The 17,137-nt window shown below is 35.7% G+C and overlaps 1 long non-coding RNA gene across 1 annotated transcript in view; it reads right to left on the bottom strand.

Moving 5' to 3' along the window:
- Window positions 1-545: 545 nt before the first annotated feature.
- The window catches only part of LOC140602265 (uncharacterized), a 61,063-nt gene continuing 44,471 nt past the window's right edge, over window positions 546-17,137 (bottom strand). Inside the window, exon 3 of the long non-coding RNA XR_012005234.1 lies at window positions 546-713. This is a non-coding gene — a long non-coding RNA (uncharacterized lncRNA). The remainder of the gene's footprint in view (window positions 714-17,137) is intronic.

The following is a 17,137-nucleotide window of genomic DNA, read 5'->3' as shown; positions in this document are numbered from 1 at the left end:
CTCCTGAATCGATTGATATTTATTGTGGTAGGACAAGATTTTATACTTACCTTTTCTTTTTCATATTCTTCAACTGTAAAATGAATAAAGTCCTAATTACTACCTGCCTAACTTAAAGAGTGTTATAAAAGTTCATGAGATGAAAGCCTTAAAACATTTTGATCTCTTTAGATCAAAGGTACTTCATAAATATGAGGTAGTTTTATATTTTTAAATTAAGTTGAATAGTATATACATTATATCTAAAGCAGCTATACCTCATCACTTGCCACTCCTTATAAATACAATATAATCTAATTAGCACAGTGATCCTTTTGCTTGAAATTGCTTTGTGAGATGGGAAAAGACAAGGGCATCCCTCAGCATATAGATGATTAAGCTCCTGGAATTTTAGAGGATAGATAGCCTTCTGCTCTTTGCTATGCCTAGTGTATTTGTCAGATTACAGTTAAATACTCTGATCCGATAGCATAGAAATGAAATGAGAGAAAATATTTTATTAATTAAAACAAAGGAGTATATATATTTCCTTTACTTACTTAAAAAATATGTCTTTCTCGGGCACCTGGGTGGCTCAGTTGATTAAGCTTTCAATTCTTGATTTTGGCTCAGACCAAGATCTCAGGGCCATGAGATCAAGCCACATGTGGGGCTCAGTGCTTAGCCAGGAGTCTGCTTGTCCCTCTCCTCTGCTCTTCTTGCTCTCTCTCTCTCTAAAATGAATTAATAAAATCTTTAAATGAAAAAAAAAAAAAGTCTTTCACAAATACCTGAAAAGAATAGGAACTAACTTAACAAATTATTTCATTATAGTTGACCACAATAACTGATTAAAGAAAAACTATACAAAAAAAAAATTTAAAAAAAAAAAAAAAAAAGAAAAACTATACAAGCACTAGGAAGATGATTATTACCTAAAATGTAGAAAACAGGGTTGTGGCGGTTATTTGTCATGCTTTTGGTCATACAGCATCTAAGCCTTTCTTGACGTTTTGGGCATTCCCCATCGTGTGAGTTAAACCAGAAGCCAAAGTATGCCAACTACTAGAGAAGTTGAAAATGACAGAAACTCACTTTCTCACCATGCTTTGCAGCAAATATACACATGTGACCCAAGCTTTTCCAAGGAAATGCATTCACCCAAGAGAGTGGGAATCCAGTGTGAAAATACGTGTGACCTAGGAGACTCTCACCAGAAAGTAGTTTCCTAGGCATCAGTGGCAGCACTGGTGTTCAGAAATGTAGAATTGGCCATGTCAGTTTGAATATTTAGCATCTCATCAGCTCTGGCAATTATGTCCTCAGATTACTCATTACAGTGCAGATTTGGGTGTGTTCTTCCTGTCTGTGTATCCTCGAATTTACATTTCTAATTGCCCTAGCAAGTATGTGAACTAACCAAATCTGATTTTAGAAACATATATTCTGTAATCAGAAAGAAGGGTTCATAAAGCATATAATTTAGATTTCTAACTGAATCAAAATGGAATTAATAGCTATATGGTAATACTAACCGCATTAAAATCCATTTAACATAGTATTGACAAAATATTGTTATTTTAATACTCAGAATGCAGTAATATCAGGAAGTTATATTAATAAAATTTCAGTACATAGATTGAATTATCTTAATTAGGTCTTAATAATTAAAGAATGTTGTATTTAAGTGGAAATATTTTATCATATTTTACAGTGGAAAAAAGAGACCAACCTCTGAGCTTGTCAAATGAATTGATATCTGGTTTTTCTACTGTTACCATTTGGCTTTGGGTAGATCATTTAGCCTTTCTTATTCTTGAATCCCTCGTATGGAGATTAAGGGAGGTACTATTTGTATTAAATGATTGTTGGATTAGAGGTAATATATTTCAAGTGCTTATCATAGTGTCTAGAGCATAAAAGGTATCCACATGATTCTATTATGTGATGTATTAGTGGATTTTAATGAATTATTTTCTCAAAATTTTCTTAGTTGATATGGGCCATAGCTCCATATGGTTCTTTTTTATTTTTTTTTTTAAGATTTTATTTATTTATTTTGAAAGAGAGGGAGAATGTGAGCAGGGGGAGGGGCGGAGGGAGAGAGACTCCCAAGCAGGTTCCACATTGAGCATGGAGCCTGATTCTGGGCTCGATCTCATGACCCTGATATCATGACCTGAGCCAAAATCAAGAGTCAGACACTTAACCAACTGAGACACCCAGGCACCCCACTCAGTGTAGTTCTTAAACATGTATAAAATGGATTATGAGTCAATCTACCCTTTTATGCCACTACTTGATAATTATAGCTCCTGTTCTTGATGCTTTGGTGTCTCTGTTATATTGATGATTATATTTTTTATGTCAATCTGGGTCATACAAGAATAGGAGAATATTGATTAGAAATCTGTTATGTTGGGGCTCCTGGGAGGCTCAGTCAGTTAAGCATCTGACTCTTGATTTCTGCTCAGGTCATGATCTCAGAGTTGTAGGATCAAGCCCTGCATCAGGCTCCATGCTTAGCATGGAGTCTGCTTGAGATTTCTCTCTGTTCCCCTCCCTCTGGCCCTCTCCCCACTCACATACTCTCTCTCTCTCTCTCTCTCTGAATAAAAATAAAATCTTAAAAAAAAGAAACCTGTTGTTTAACTTGTATGTATTATAAAACATGAAAGACACTTCTGTAGCATGTGACCATTCATGTTTGTATTTTATGTCTTTCTTGAACAACTATGATGCATACTATAGGTTGGCTGCTCTACTGTAATTTTCCATTTTACTAGATTGCTTAAGTTCAAGCAGAAGAACTGAAATAAAGAGAGATGTTGTCTGTTCCATACCTTCAACATTGCCTCTTCACAGTGACTTTAGATACCTTTTGATACAACACTAGTCTTTGATAGTTTCCTTGCTATGTCTAACAAGGTGTTTCACAAGATGTGCTGCACTTATCTTCTGTTTTCTGCCCCAGGTGCACCTATCTCTCTTAATTCACACTGAATAGTCTAGCTTTCAAGGACAGAAAGGATAAAAGAATATCACATAAGTATTCATTGGCTTAATTCTACATTTCATGTACACTATTGTCATTTAATAATACCAATACCACTACAACCATTATGATTCACAAAAGAAATTATGTATTTTTTCATAACTACTCCTCATTTCACTGCATTTTAAAGTAGTCATATATCTATATCCTCAGAGCATATATTCTCTATATAATAGTTCCTCTGTCTTAAAACCCTCACTTAGTTTTGGTACTAAATGCAAATTATTTATCTACTGTTTACAGTGGATCTTTATGTCCATGTCTGCCTCAGTCATTTTGCTTCAGTGAAATTTGAACTTTACTAGACTCCTCTTCCAAATTGCCTGCAGCTATATACTATACTTGAAAACCAGTTTGAATTAATGAAATCCTTGTTTTGTGTTTTCATTTTTTGCAAACCAAACTATGTTTGTTTTGACATAACACATCACTTCTGAAAACCACCACTTTCGGTCTGGTTATTTTTGCTGTCGTTGTTTGCTTTTTCGTCTCATAAAATGATCTGATCTTTTCACTTGTTACTTAAATGATATCTCTCCTGTTCTCCCTCTTTCCACCCCCTTCTTCCTCTTTCTCTGACCCCTATCTCTGTCCTTTCTTTCTTCCTCCTCCTTTTCTTCCTCCTTTTCCTGCCATCTTACCATCTCACATTCTCTTTCCTAATAGTAACATGAGAATTTTTGTTGGTGTTGGTTATTCTGAGTAAATAGTACCTGATAGGGGTTTTTCAAAATGAATTTTCAAATTTTCAAAAATGTTATTTGAGAGGGGAGCTTCTGTCAAAGCTTGTACCATTTACACACACACACATACATACACACACACACATATGTATACACATATACATACATATACATACATACATACATATACATACATACATACATATACATACATATATATACATATACATACATATATATACATACATACTTATACATACACACACATATACACAATATGTATACACATATATATACACTGTGTGTGTTTATCTACATATATAGCTTCATTTTGCCATAATATTCATCTGTTTTGTGGTCCTGTCTTTCTGGAATGCTTTCCACATCTATGTTGTTATGTACCTCATTGTATTAGAATTCCTAGTCAATCTTTTTCTCTAAAACCATATAGTCAATAGTTTGAAACCACTGGGTCTAGTGCTCCCTAGTGTTTATTATTTTAATCCAATATATGGATAGGTTCTATAACTTAGTTCAAATTATCCTGAGCTATTCTCTGTACATACCCACCTTCTGCCTGCCCCCCACCCACCCTTCTCTCCAGAAAGGGAAAAGGAGATAATTAAATCCACACACAAATATTTCACTAAAAATTTTCTAAAAGGATGGAGACAGCATTAAATGTTAGATACATCTGATATCTCAAGTTTTTTAAAGTTATCTAAGAATTGAAGGTAGAGGTAAGTGGTGAAGTAATAACTATTTTCTCAGTGAATTTTTTTAAACTCTCAATATCTTCTATTTCTTAAAGATGATATATTTGTCATCCCCTCCAAGGAAGAGTGAAAAAATATTGTGATCTAGATTAAGGAATTTCTAGCTATTATACCATATTCTTTTATTATTATTAAAGAAACTACAATTGAGTACTACCTTTCCATTGAAATTTATAGCTATAGCGTAACTTGTTATTAAAAGCAAAAGATGATTCGCAGGGGACTTTCTATGTTACATCTAGCTGGCATTTACATTGGTTACTTAACTGTCTTCTAAAGATGTGTATGTGTTGAGGAAGGAGGCAGGGGAAGGAATTGTCATGTGAAAAATTACTCTGTAATTTGATAACTATTAGTGTACGTATAGGCCACTTATACAACTTTTCTCTGAGGTCGGGAATAATGATCTGAGTTGCTATTCTAGATCTAGGATTGATAGCGTCAGTGAAGAAGATATTATTTTGAAAGAGCAGAGTAAGTGGTGACCCTAGACCCTCAGAAGCAAAATGGGTTTACTTACCTACAGAGATCTGAGATGATGACTAACAGACAATGGTGTTCCTAGGACATAGTAAATCAGAAGCTTATGAAAATATTACTTATCTTATAAAACCAAAGAAAAGATCAAGAGTTAATGAGAAAAATACTGATGCTAGATGCTATAATAGAAACTTGTACTCTCTCAGTTTCCAGATCTAACTAGACTGATTAAAAGGAGGCCAGGTTCCCTTGAGGAAGAGCCCTTCCATGACATGAGAAATGTTTAAAGTAAATATATGTACTACTCTTCCCCAAAAGGACCTAAAATTTGTATTATAGTTATTATACTCGAGAAAGAAGGAAACCAAGATCTTCAGAAAGCTGAGGGGGTTAGCTGACATAAAACACCATCATGGCCTGTCTCTACTTAATGTGGAGATATAAAAAGGTCAGATGATAAATGGCACAACCATTACAAGTCCATCTTCTGGAAGTCTTATGATCCTGTAGACTAGACTTGTTATTTCCCTAGTCCATAAATGTACTATTTTGATGAATATAATTAGTAGCTTGAAGAACTGTCACAGTGGTTTCCTGGCCCAGGGAATGAGAGCCATTATTTGTAAGAAAAGCCAGATGAAGGTCTCTGAAATGTCTCCCTCTAACTAGAGAAGACACTAAATCAGATTCAGTGCCATTCCCATGTGGGATGGCAGAAAATGGTATCTTAAAGGATGCATTATTACTAGTCCTATCGCATTTTATTTAACTTACCAATACGACCACTAGAAACAAAACAGATGGATGTTGATGGAAGAGAGTGAACTGTCTAAACAATGGAGTGTTAGTCCCAAAGTGGCTGCTGTGGTGGATATGATAGCTTTAATCACCTCTGGAAATTGGTATATAGCTAATGATTTGGTGGCCTGTTGTTCTTAATCCCCATAAGGAAAGGAGATCCAAACCAGTACACTCAGTGTTTTGCCCCTGAGCTATAACTTTCCTATACATTTAAAAATAGATCTAACAGAAATTTGGTCACTTTGATACCCTTTAGATCAGTTAACTCTGTTGATGAATCACATTAAGGGGACCTGATGGTAGGAATAAGGAAGTACTTTCACTTCCCTGGTAAGATTTCATGTTAACAAAGAATAGAAAGTAAATTCCTGCAGTGTTTCAGGGACCTGTCACATCAGTAAATTTTTAAGGGCTCCAGTTGTCTGGAGACAATTGCCAGGGCATCCCTCCAATAAGAAGACAAATTATTACATTTTACCTCTCCTATTTCTGATAATAAGAACAGTACTTTGTGGTCCTTTTTGGATTTTGGAATAGAATATGGACCTTTTTGGAATACTGCTTCAACCTATTTTCTGGATAATTCAGAGGCTGTCAGTTTTTAGTGGACCCCTAGCAAGATAGTCCTCTGCAACAGGTCCAACCTTCTTTTCAGCTCAGTCATTTTATCTGATACACCCAAAGGTGCTAGAGGTAAATGAGGATGATTTATGGAATTTCTGAAAATAATAATAGGGAGATAGCAGTGGCGACGTCTACATTTCTGGAGAGAGGTTCTGATTTATGTAGCAGGAAACTAGCATGCTACTATGTCCCAGAGGAGATTGAATACTTGAACACAGCACAGTAAGTGGCTACAGGGTCAGAGCTGGCCCTCGTGCATGTGTTGTATCAGACATGACAAATCCCAAGTGTTGTAGGCAGTGCCGAAGCGATCTATTTTATTATGAGGACGGTGTATTTGCAATGGAATCTCACCAAATGTAGAGTATACATGTAAGTGATAGAAATAATTATGTGTGTCTATGTCATCGCTGTTGTGCTGACGTGGCTCCTTAAGCTCACTCCTGTGGTATAATAGGGAATAGAGGACTAATGATTCCTTATGAGTTGCCAATGTAGAAGAATAATCTTGGGCCTGGATCAAGAATGGGCCAGCTAGATATGTTTGGCCATAAAATGGACCTCTGCTCCATTACAGTCCAAACTAAAGGTGGCCCTAAGACAGCAGTGAGTCAAAAACCTTCCATCATCTAGTCTTGAGTCATACCCAGGCTCACCCCTCGACTTTGAGTAGAGAAAAAACTTACTAAAGCAAGGGCATCTATAAATTTCTGGACAGTGATCAATGTCATGGAGGATAATTGTAATCTTGGAAGGTGCAAGAGTAGAAAAATCACATACAGGAAATTTTGGAGAATAAGCTTATAGATGGATATGGTAGTGGGCTCAAGAGGAGAAGACCTTTGTGTCCCATATTAACTTGGCTACTGAATATCTCACTCATCATCAGCAGGGGCCAGTGCTAAGCCCATGGTATGGATCTATTTGTCGTATTTTATACCCTATCATCCTGAAGTTACAGGCTAGAGAGAATATTGGAGTGGCCTACCAAACATATACATAAGGCATCAACTCTGCAATGTCACCCAGTAGTGGGTTGGGGTGTATTTCTAGGTGTGGCATACACATTGAACGAATAACCATTATCAGGTGTTATGTCCCTAAACCCTAGAATATAAAACTAGAAACCAAAGAAGGAAAGTAGAATAGGTTCCTCTCACCAATATTTCTATGCAGTTTGGAGAAACTTATACTTCCAGTCACAGCTCTCGGTTGTGTTGAATTAGATGTTCTGATGCCAAGAATGAAATGATTCAGCCAGTAGACATGGCAGGATTTTCATAGATCCTAAAGTTGCCACTATCAGCTGGTCTTTTTGGCCTTCTCAAAAAATGGCAGACTGAATTTCATGTACAACAGGAGTAGATCTGAGTTCTGCAAGGCTTAGGCTGTAGTAGATGATACTGGTGCCTTGGCCTATATCATCTCATTTTATTCTGTATTCAGCTGAAGCGTCGGTGGGTTCTTGTACACTCTGTTTGCTTCCCACCTCAAACTTCTGTATCTTCCTGCTAGGGGACTTACTCTTATCACTGGAGCATTCTTAGAAGCTTCATAACCATAGTCTTAATTCTAATTATTTGATTAATATTATCATTACTTAACCACTTCTGTGTTTAATTACAAACATTTCCAAGGATAATTAAATTTGTTTTCTAAAACATCTCAGGCAAATTTAGGCTTCTCTTTTGAAAACTAAGAAGCACAGCAGAGTTGAGTAACTCTAAAGATTAAAAATTGTTCCCCAGGACACAATGTGAACGCTACATATCCTTAGGTTAATTATATCTGAGTCACAATTGGGGACACTACCCATGTTTGATAATGGGTTGCTTCAACAGTCTCTTTCTACATTTTTTTTCAGTTTTTCTTTCTTTTTTAAAAAAATTAAATTCAGTTCATTTATTTATTTATTTATTGGTGTATATTTTTTATTGTAGTTCGATTTGCCAACATATAGTATAACACCCAGTGCTCACCCTGTCAGGTGCCCCCCTCAGTGCCCGTCACCGTCACCCCATCCCCCCACTCACCTCCCCTTCCACTGCCCCTTGTTCGTTTCCCAGAGTTAGGAGTCTCTCATGGTTTGTCACCCTCTCTGATATTTCCCACTCATCTTCTCTCCTTTCCCCTATAATTTCCCCTATAATTTCACTATTTTATTCTTTCTACATTTTTGATCCCATCTTGCTCTTTGGTACGTGGACTTTCCTGATACTTCAGCTATGTCCTTCCATTGTCTTAGACTTTGGCTGTGTATTCTGTACCCTATGGTGTGTAACCAAATGGCTGGCACTCTGATTCTCACAAAAAATTTCTGCTTTACTTTTGGGCAACTGGTATTGTTTGATAAGAACCAAGTCAATGTGAGCCTTATTTCAAAAAGGCTCTCTCTCTGCTCTTTTCCATGTGTATCAGTGTTTCTGTGCAAATTGTGAGTCAGCTCTGGAGGTTTTAAATCTAATAATGATTTTGTTTTACAACTTTCCTTCTCATTACTTGTATTTGATCCATCACAGGACTGAGTCATAAATCAAAAACTTCTAGAATTCAATCACTTTCATCTCACACACTATCATACTAATCCAAGCTACCATCATTTCTTTCCAATAGGCTTCTAAACAACCAGTCTTCCTGTCCCAACTCTTATTTGCATCCACCCATTGGACGCCAGATGCTATTTTTGAAATATAAACGCAAGTATGTTAGTTCTTGTTCCCTGCTCCGGCACTTATTCGCATTCAAATCATTCCAAGGGCTTTGCACAGTGCTTAGTTCTTAATCCTTCTAGTCCTTGGTGCTCTCCACAGGACTTTGCTTTTGGCCTTCCCTCCATTTTTAACACTTTCCTCCACACTTCCACCTGTAATTAATTCCTGTTCATTCTCTAGGTCACAGTTTAGTTGTCACACATACAAGCCGCCTTCTCTGTGGGCTCCATGTAATCCCAGAGTATCATACATTTACTTTAAATAGCTCTTATGCTTTTATTTATTTTGGGATAATTGTTGATGCATTTGCCTCATTACACTGTAAGTTTCATGTGGCTAGGGGCTGAATTCACCACTGATTTTCCATCTCTGCCTGTACCCAATTGTTGAGGCATGGCCCTGACCTCTTTCTCTCCAAGAGGATCTGACTGGAGCCTGAGGACTTACACAAGTAGTCCCCCCACCTTTTTTTAGTGGTTTCCCTTTTTTGTGGGCATTGTTAAGTCTATAGATGGTGCTTGCAATGGATTTGCCCAGGCTCCAAATCACCCTATCCTGAAAAAAAGAGAAAAAAAAAATCCCCAGTATTTCCCACAAAGAAGCCCTTAATACACTTTTGTTGAATAAACAAATCACTTACCAAGTTCTGCCTCGGAATGGCAGAAATTCATACTCCCATCTCCATACTTTATGCTCCCTCTGAAAGCAAGTCTGAAGAATTTCTTTTTGTCCCTTTTCCCACACTTATAAGTAAGTAAGTGGGTAGGTTTCCAGAGTACCAAGCCACAGGTTCTTGGAAACTGAAACAAGGCTTAAGTGCGCCTGGGACCGAGAGGGTGTAAGAAGCTGGAATAATGATGTTAAAGCTGGGGAATAAAGGAATATGATGGAGCATAGGAGGTAACCAATATGGTGGTCCGTGAAATTAATGAAGGAAAGGAGTATGGTGGTCCTTTTAATGTTTTCTTCCACTAATCTTGTCACTATTTTATTACCACCAATTAGTTGTTGACTACCTTCAGGGGTTGTGAAAATTGGGCAGAAGAGTTATTTTGCACTGTGAGGACATGGTACTTTTACAACATTGCTTTGTGAGAGGATGCATTTGAATGAATTGGATAAACAAGAACTCTTGGTGTATAACTCATTCACGAACCTGCGGAGTGCATATATCAAAGACAAGTCCTTCGCCAATATTTTTCATTATTGTGTCTCAAAAACATTTGTGTTTCATGACAAAGGAAATAAAATATATTCTCTTTGAAGGAGAAGATACTTTTATAAAACAATGCTATATATACATCATAGAAAATTGTTGGATTTGCTCCACATAAATTATTCATCATTTTCTTTCCTGGACAATGCTAAGATTTTAAAGTAATGGATATTTTTTGCCTCATTTCCATAATGTGATTTTTAAAATATTTCCTGTTACACTTTTTAAAATTTATTTGAGCATTTATGAGTCAGCAATAACAGCTACTCAGAAAATTATTGAACTACTTTAATATATTTTGTTTAGTAAACCATCCATTCCTTTGCAATTACAAGTTTATTATGAAGTAGCAAAAATACAACTCTTAAAATGTGTTACTTGCATAAAATCTTAATTTCTCCAGATCCCAACTGTCTGTTATTTACATTTGCAATATTAACATGAACTTCAGGAGCATTTACTTGTACCTTATCATGGGAGAGTCCTTAAGATCCTTTATATTTCCCCTCAGATATTCCCGTATTATTTGTGCTTAAGGGTTTTTGAAAGCCCCCAGGAGGTGTCCTCTTGGTCTTTTACAAGTGCATTTATCCTGCCAGTGCTATTCTGCAGGCTGCCTGGTGTTTTCACCGTTCTTCAGCCGACCCTGCCGGGTTCTACTGGCCGAACTGAGGCCATCCTGTGCGTTCTTGCTCCTGTAACCTCTCTGCTGTGTTATTAGGCACTGCTGTGCTACGGTAGGAAATGCAGACTTGGGCAGGTGCCTCTGGGCCTGGGCACCCCGCAGCCTGGAGGCTCCCGAGCCACCCTCCTTTGGCAAAGTGCAGGAGAACGCATCTTCCTTTTTCATGATATATTCACTTAGACAGTCACAAGGAGTACTTAGTACTGCATCTTATATGGTTTTAGGCAGACATTCTTTCCTCTGTTTTTTTGTTTTCCTTTATCATCTTCCTCTTTTCTATGTAGGCAAGCGAGAATCCACTAAGAACTCCTCTGTGATACAGACCTTGGCGTGCTCCCTGCGATCATGCTCTTAATGCAAAAAGCTTTATTCACAACAGATAACACAGGTAACACATCTTTACATTATACTTTGGATCCATCAGGGCACGCCACCACCCCCTACCACAACTGCCACCAATTTGCAGAAATAATATTTTAGAATGTTCTTTTACTTCCAAATTCTTCTTCTTTTTTTTTTTTTTCTTCCAAATTCTTCTGATAAGGGTACTGACCTGAAAGGTTCTATTCCAAACCAGACAATATTGATTAAGAGAAGAAAAAAATGTATATGAGGTAATATAATATGAAATGTACCACACCAAAATATATAGATAAATAAATAAGTTAATTAATTAAATAAAACCCAACATTTGTATATCTTGTAGTGCAAGTTATTTCATATAAACAGATCCTGAAAACTAAGTGAAGACTGCTTTTTGCCTCTTGTTCATTTACCACCATTGAAAACCTTAGCTTAATTGAAAATAGTAAAATAGCATGTTATATGAATTATGAAATATAGTGTAATGATTGTAACAAATACAATTTATTCTTTGATTATTGCACTCATAACCAGCATTTTTATTTTTTTTGCACAAATAGTATTTTATTATAGACAATTCAGTTTACAAATCTCTATACACTTTAAGGAAAACATTTGAGCATCATAAACATAAAAATTTCAATATGTGGGATCCCTGGGTGGCGCAGCGGTTTAGCGCCTGCCTTTGGCCCAGGGCGCGATCCTGGAGACCCGGGATCGAATCCCATGTCGGGCTCCCGGTGCATGGAGCCTGCTTCTCCCTCTGCCTATGTCTCTGCCTCTCTCTCTCTCTCTCTCTCTCTCTCTCTCTCTGTGACTATCATAAAAAAAAAAAAATTTCAATATGCAAAATTAAATTTACAGCAAGAAAACAAACACAAAGTTATTTTTGAACTATGTGGTCATTGCTATACTACCTTCATAATTCCTATCCAGAGTCCGAAAATGTAGTCAAGCCCTAAAAATGTAGCAGAAGCATTTCCGCACACTGGTATCCATAATCGAGTTTGTGCAGCGATGTTTCCACTAGATTCATAGATTACTCTTTGGAAGAAAGAGGTAAGGGCTGGTCATTTAGTGGCTCTTCAGATCTTCTGCAACTCTTCAATGGGCTTCCATTCTTGGTTGATTGTTATAAGCTTGCTAGGTACACTAGGGTCCACCGTTTCTCAAGGTTCTGGATTTCTTTTCCCATCAAGGATCACATCAGATTTTTGAAGGGAATATACAGCAAAAGACAAAGCTCCACTCTCTGCTGTGGCCATGAACAGCAACAAAGGAATACGTTTCTTCTTTTTCATCAGGAATTGGAAAAAGTTCATGATGACTTCAGCATAGAAAGCCAAATCTGGGAGGCGGGGCCAGGCTACAGGCATAGATGGTGCAGACGCCCAGAACCCCATAATCAACATTCTTTAAAGCATGTAAAATCCCTTTAAAAATAAAAAGTACCATGATACAATGCAAAATAAACTAAAGATATTAATTATTAAAAGATCTTTTTTGATCTGCAGATAAGAATATGGAAAAAATCTAACCTCAGGATTTATCTTAATAGCATTGACAAAAGTAGCATTGATAACTAGCTCATAATAACTTAGGTCACTACGTGGAGTTAGGCCAAACTTACAAATGAAGGACACATTCCTCCACAAGACTGCTCTCACTTCAGGACAACAGCTGCAAGCTTGGGGATTCCCAGGCACCCACACTTCTAATCAGCTGGATACAAATTTGAGAATTCCTGTTATCACCTCAGGTTCAATAATTCATTAGAATGAGTTAAAGAAGACACTTATGAATTCATTTTCATAGTAGCAAAAAAGATGCAAATGAGAACCAACCATTAGATGCCTGGAGTGAGGTCTGGGGAGGGTCCCAAACATGAAGTGTCCATGTCCTCAAGAACCTGTCACCTTCCTTGCATATTAATGTGTAGCAATACACATAGGATCTTGTTTACCAGCAAAGGTCACTTGAGCTTTAGTGTCTAGAGATTTTATTGGGGTTTCATTAAGTAGACATGATTGTTTAAATCTTTGGCTGTGTGATTGAACTTAACCTATATCTCCTTTTATTCCCTAAAGGTTGAACTGATATTAAGTGGCTCAAAACCCCAAGCTTCTAATCATATGACTATTTTTACTGTTTTAACCCATCCTGAGTTATCTTATTAGCATAAACTGTCTAGGCCTCCACCATGAGTCACCACATTAATATAAAGTATGTGAGCACACATGAATAACAAAGAGACTTCTATCACTTGGAAAATAAAAAATGTAGATGCTCCTTCCTAGGAACCAGTGACAAAGGCCAGCCAATGCTGTCTATTTATTTTGTTTAATCTTTCTTTTTCAATTTTTTTTTTTTTTGGTCAGTAATTTCAAAGTGCCTCTTGAGTAAATTGCTTTATTCGTGTGGAATTTATTAAATTTTTATATCAAACTGCCTCAGGCTTTCTCTTTGATATCTCCATTACCATTTTTATTATCTTATTCCTATCAAACTGATTGTACCATGTTATAAATTAGTAGTTCCCTAGCAGCTGACATCTTCACTATTTATACAACGAGATAAACCCGAAGAAAACCATACCAGAACATATCATAATTATGTTTTTGAAAACTAATGACACAATTAAAAATTTAAAAGCAATCAGGGAGAAATAATACATTATTTGTAGGGGAAAACCAATTCAAATGAAATCAGATTTCTCAAATAAAGCCATGGAGGCCAGAAGAAAGTGTCATATTTTTTTACATGCTGAACTAAAATAATCATCAACTATGGATTCTGTATTTGGTAAAATTATCTTGCAGGAGTGAAAAAAAAAAAAAAACATTCAAGTGAAGTAAGTTAAAGAACTTGTGAATAGCAGACCTATCTTTAGAAACTGGTTAAAGGAAGTTCTTCAAGCAGAAAGGAAATGAAACAAGGAATAAAAGAAGTTTTGTCACATTAGGAAGGAAGAATGAACAACAGAAAGACCAGAAATATGGGAAAAATGGGTCCATACAATAGTCTCTCCCTTTAGTTTCTATATGAGTATTTCTATAAAATATTCCTTATGAGCTTATGTATTAATATGTAAATATATGGGTTGTAAATCATATTTGATTATTGAAATAAAATTGAGATTCCATGTAATCCTTGAGACAATATTAAAAATTGGAGAAAGTAAAAGAACCTAAATGGAAATGGAGTTTTCTCACTTGACTTGAAGTGATGAAATGTTGACACCAGTAAACTATTATAAGCCACGTATGTAAATAATAATATACTAAGATGGAAAATAATTGGTGAGTTTTATCAGAGAAGTGATATATTGTGGCTTACACTAAACAAAACAACCAGTCAGGTTGTTGGATGGAGACTTAATTCCATGGGTTTAAAAGAGATGAATTAAGAGGTCACTACATTAACTAATGTGAGAGACAACTTGGTACAGAGTAGTTGTGTTAAAGATAATGAGAAACAGTAGAATCTAGATATATATCCCAAAGGTAGAAGTATCAGTATTTGGTTGTATAGTGAAAGGGTTGTAAATTACTGAAAAGTGGAAAAGATGGCCCAAAGATTCTTAATCTGATTTCAAATATGTCCTTGTCATTTATCCAGATGGAATGTTAGTGACAAAATGAAAATAGGTTTTGAACATTTTACTAATGACTATTAGATGACAAGGTAGAGTTGTATAAAACTTTAAAAAATTATATAAATCAAGAGTATAGAGTATAAAGTAGGACTGGAGATATATATATATATGTGTGTGTATGTATGTGTATTTACATATATATGTACATATATATATACATTTACATATATTATATATATAAATCTCCACACACATATATACCATATACATACATTTAATATATGGTATGGATAATATTATAGCCATGAGACAGGATTAGATCACATTAAGAGTTAAGATACAGAGAGAAGAGAAATGTATGAAGATAAACCCTGGTGAATTCCAAAATTAAAAAGTCAAGAAGATGAAGGTGATCCAGAAAAATAGACTGAGAAGGAACAAGAAATGAGTATAAGAACTGAGAAAGAGGTATTCTAGGAACTTACTTAAAAAAAAAAAAAAAAAAAAAAAAGACTGGTTTCAAAAATAAGTTGTCAATCCCCTGTGACAAATGCTGCTGAAAGGTTGAATGAGATAACTTGAGACTTGGCAATTAGATTTGTTATGCATTCTGTTGTCAGGATCCAAGAGTAATTTCAGTGCTCATAAATCTCTATGAGATGATTTAATCTTATGATTAAATGATAGATTCCAGTTCAATAAGATGTGTGAAACACTGTACACCTGAAAGAACATAAAGATATTTCCTGTCCTCTCCCCTATTCCACCCAATACACATCCTCTTTCTCTAGGCTCTCAAACCTTGTGTGTTTCTCCCAGAAAACATACAAAATGCCTTAATTCATGCGTGTTGCTTCTGAGACAAATAAAATAATGACTTCTGTCCTATATTAAAAATGTTGTGAAGATCAAACTCTATGAAGCAATCATGCAATGAACAAGAATAAGGAGACTGTTAAGGGCACAATGCTTTGCATTTGATTCTCCACCTTCCCTCCACCTAAGTACAATGCTGTAAGCAATCTATAAACGGAAAATGCATCAGTAGCCATAAAATTCTAGGTTATTTTGTTCTACACACACACACAAAAAAAAAATTTAGCTTTTCTCTCTAAAAGAGATCCAGATATTATGAAGATGCAAAAGTCCCATCTCAGTAAAATTAGATGGAGTTTGACAAATGATGACTAGTTAATGGGAATTATATATATATCAAACTATAGATTTGAGAAGTGAATTAAAGCATCACTCAAGCAGATAGGAAATGAGACTAAGGATGTGTGATTTTCTGCATATCCTTTCTGTTGAAACACTGATTCAGGTTTCAACTTTCCATTGAAACACTTGTATGTTTCCAAGCATGTGATTTATGGAAAAATACTGCAGAAGTAGGATCAGCATGTCATTCTGAAGACACAATGGTTTTGTGTTAGTTGAAAAACATCACTCTGGAAATGATGTACAATAGAAACCAAGAAAAAAATAAAAATATTTTTTTAATTTAAAAAAAGCAGGAAGTCATGAGAAAAATGAATTCTCAAAATGATATGATGAGGTAAAAGGATAATAATTACAAAAGAAGAATTGCTGAACAATAAAATTGTAAAAGGAGAATTTATATCGATAGTGCTAAAAACAGTGAGAAATACTATTTTAGAAAAAGAATGTTGCCACCTTATAGCAAAAAAAAAAAAAAAAAAAAAAGGAAAAGTAGACATACCTGGCACTGTCCTTTAAGAACAGTTTTATAATTTTAATAATAACAAAACATTCTATAATTACCAAGTCCTCAAAAAAAAACCCCACTAAACAAACAAATATACAATAACAAAATTATAGATCTTTGAGGAATACTGGGTGGTTCAATCAGTTCAGCATCTGACTCTTGGTTTTAGATTAGGTCCCGATCTCAGGGTCCTGGGATTGAGCTCTCCATCGGGCTCTGTGCTTGGTGTGTAGTGGGCTTGAGATTCTCTCTCTTCCTCTCCCTCTGCACCTCCTGCTTGTGGTGTTTCTTTCATCTCTCTCTCATATAAATAAAATCTTTTAAAAAATAGAGGTCTTAATACAACTGATCAAAATTATTAAAAACTTTAAGAGAAATGAAATCTGAAACAATTTTGTATGAAAGAAAATAGGAAAACAGTTTTAACATATAAGTGCATTTTC

The sequence above is a fragment of the Canis lupus genome, chromosome 13 (assembly GCF_048164855.1).
Source record: "Canis lupus baileyi chromosome 13, mCanLup2.hap1, whole genome shotgun sequence".
In the NCBI taxonomy this organism is placed as follows: Eukaryota; Metazoa; Chordata; class Mammalia; order Carnivora; family Canidae; genus Canis; species Canis lupus.
The sequence above is the reverse complement of the archived record's forward strand: the minus strand, read 5'-3'. Positions and strand labels throughout refer to the sequence as shown.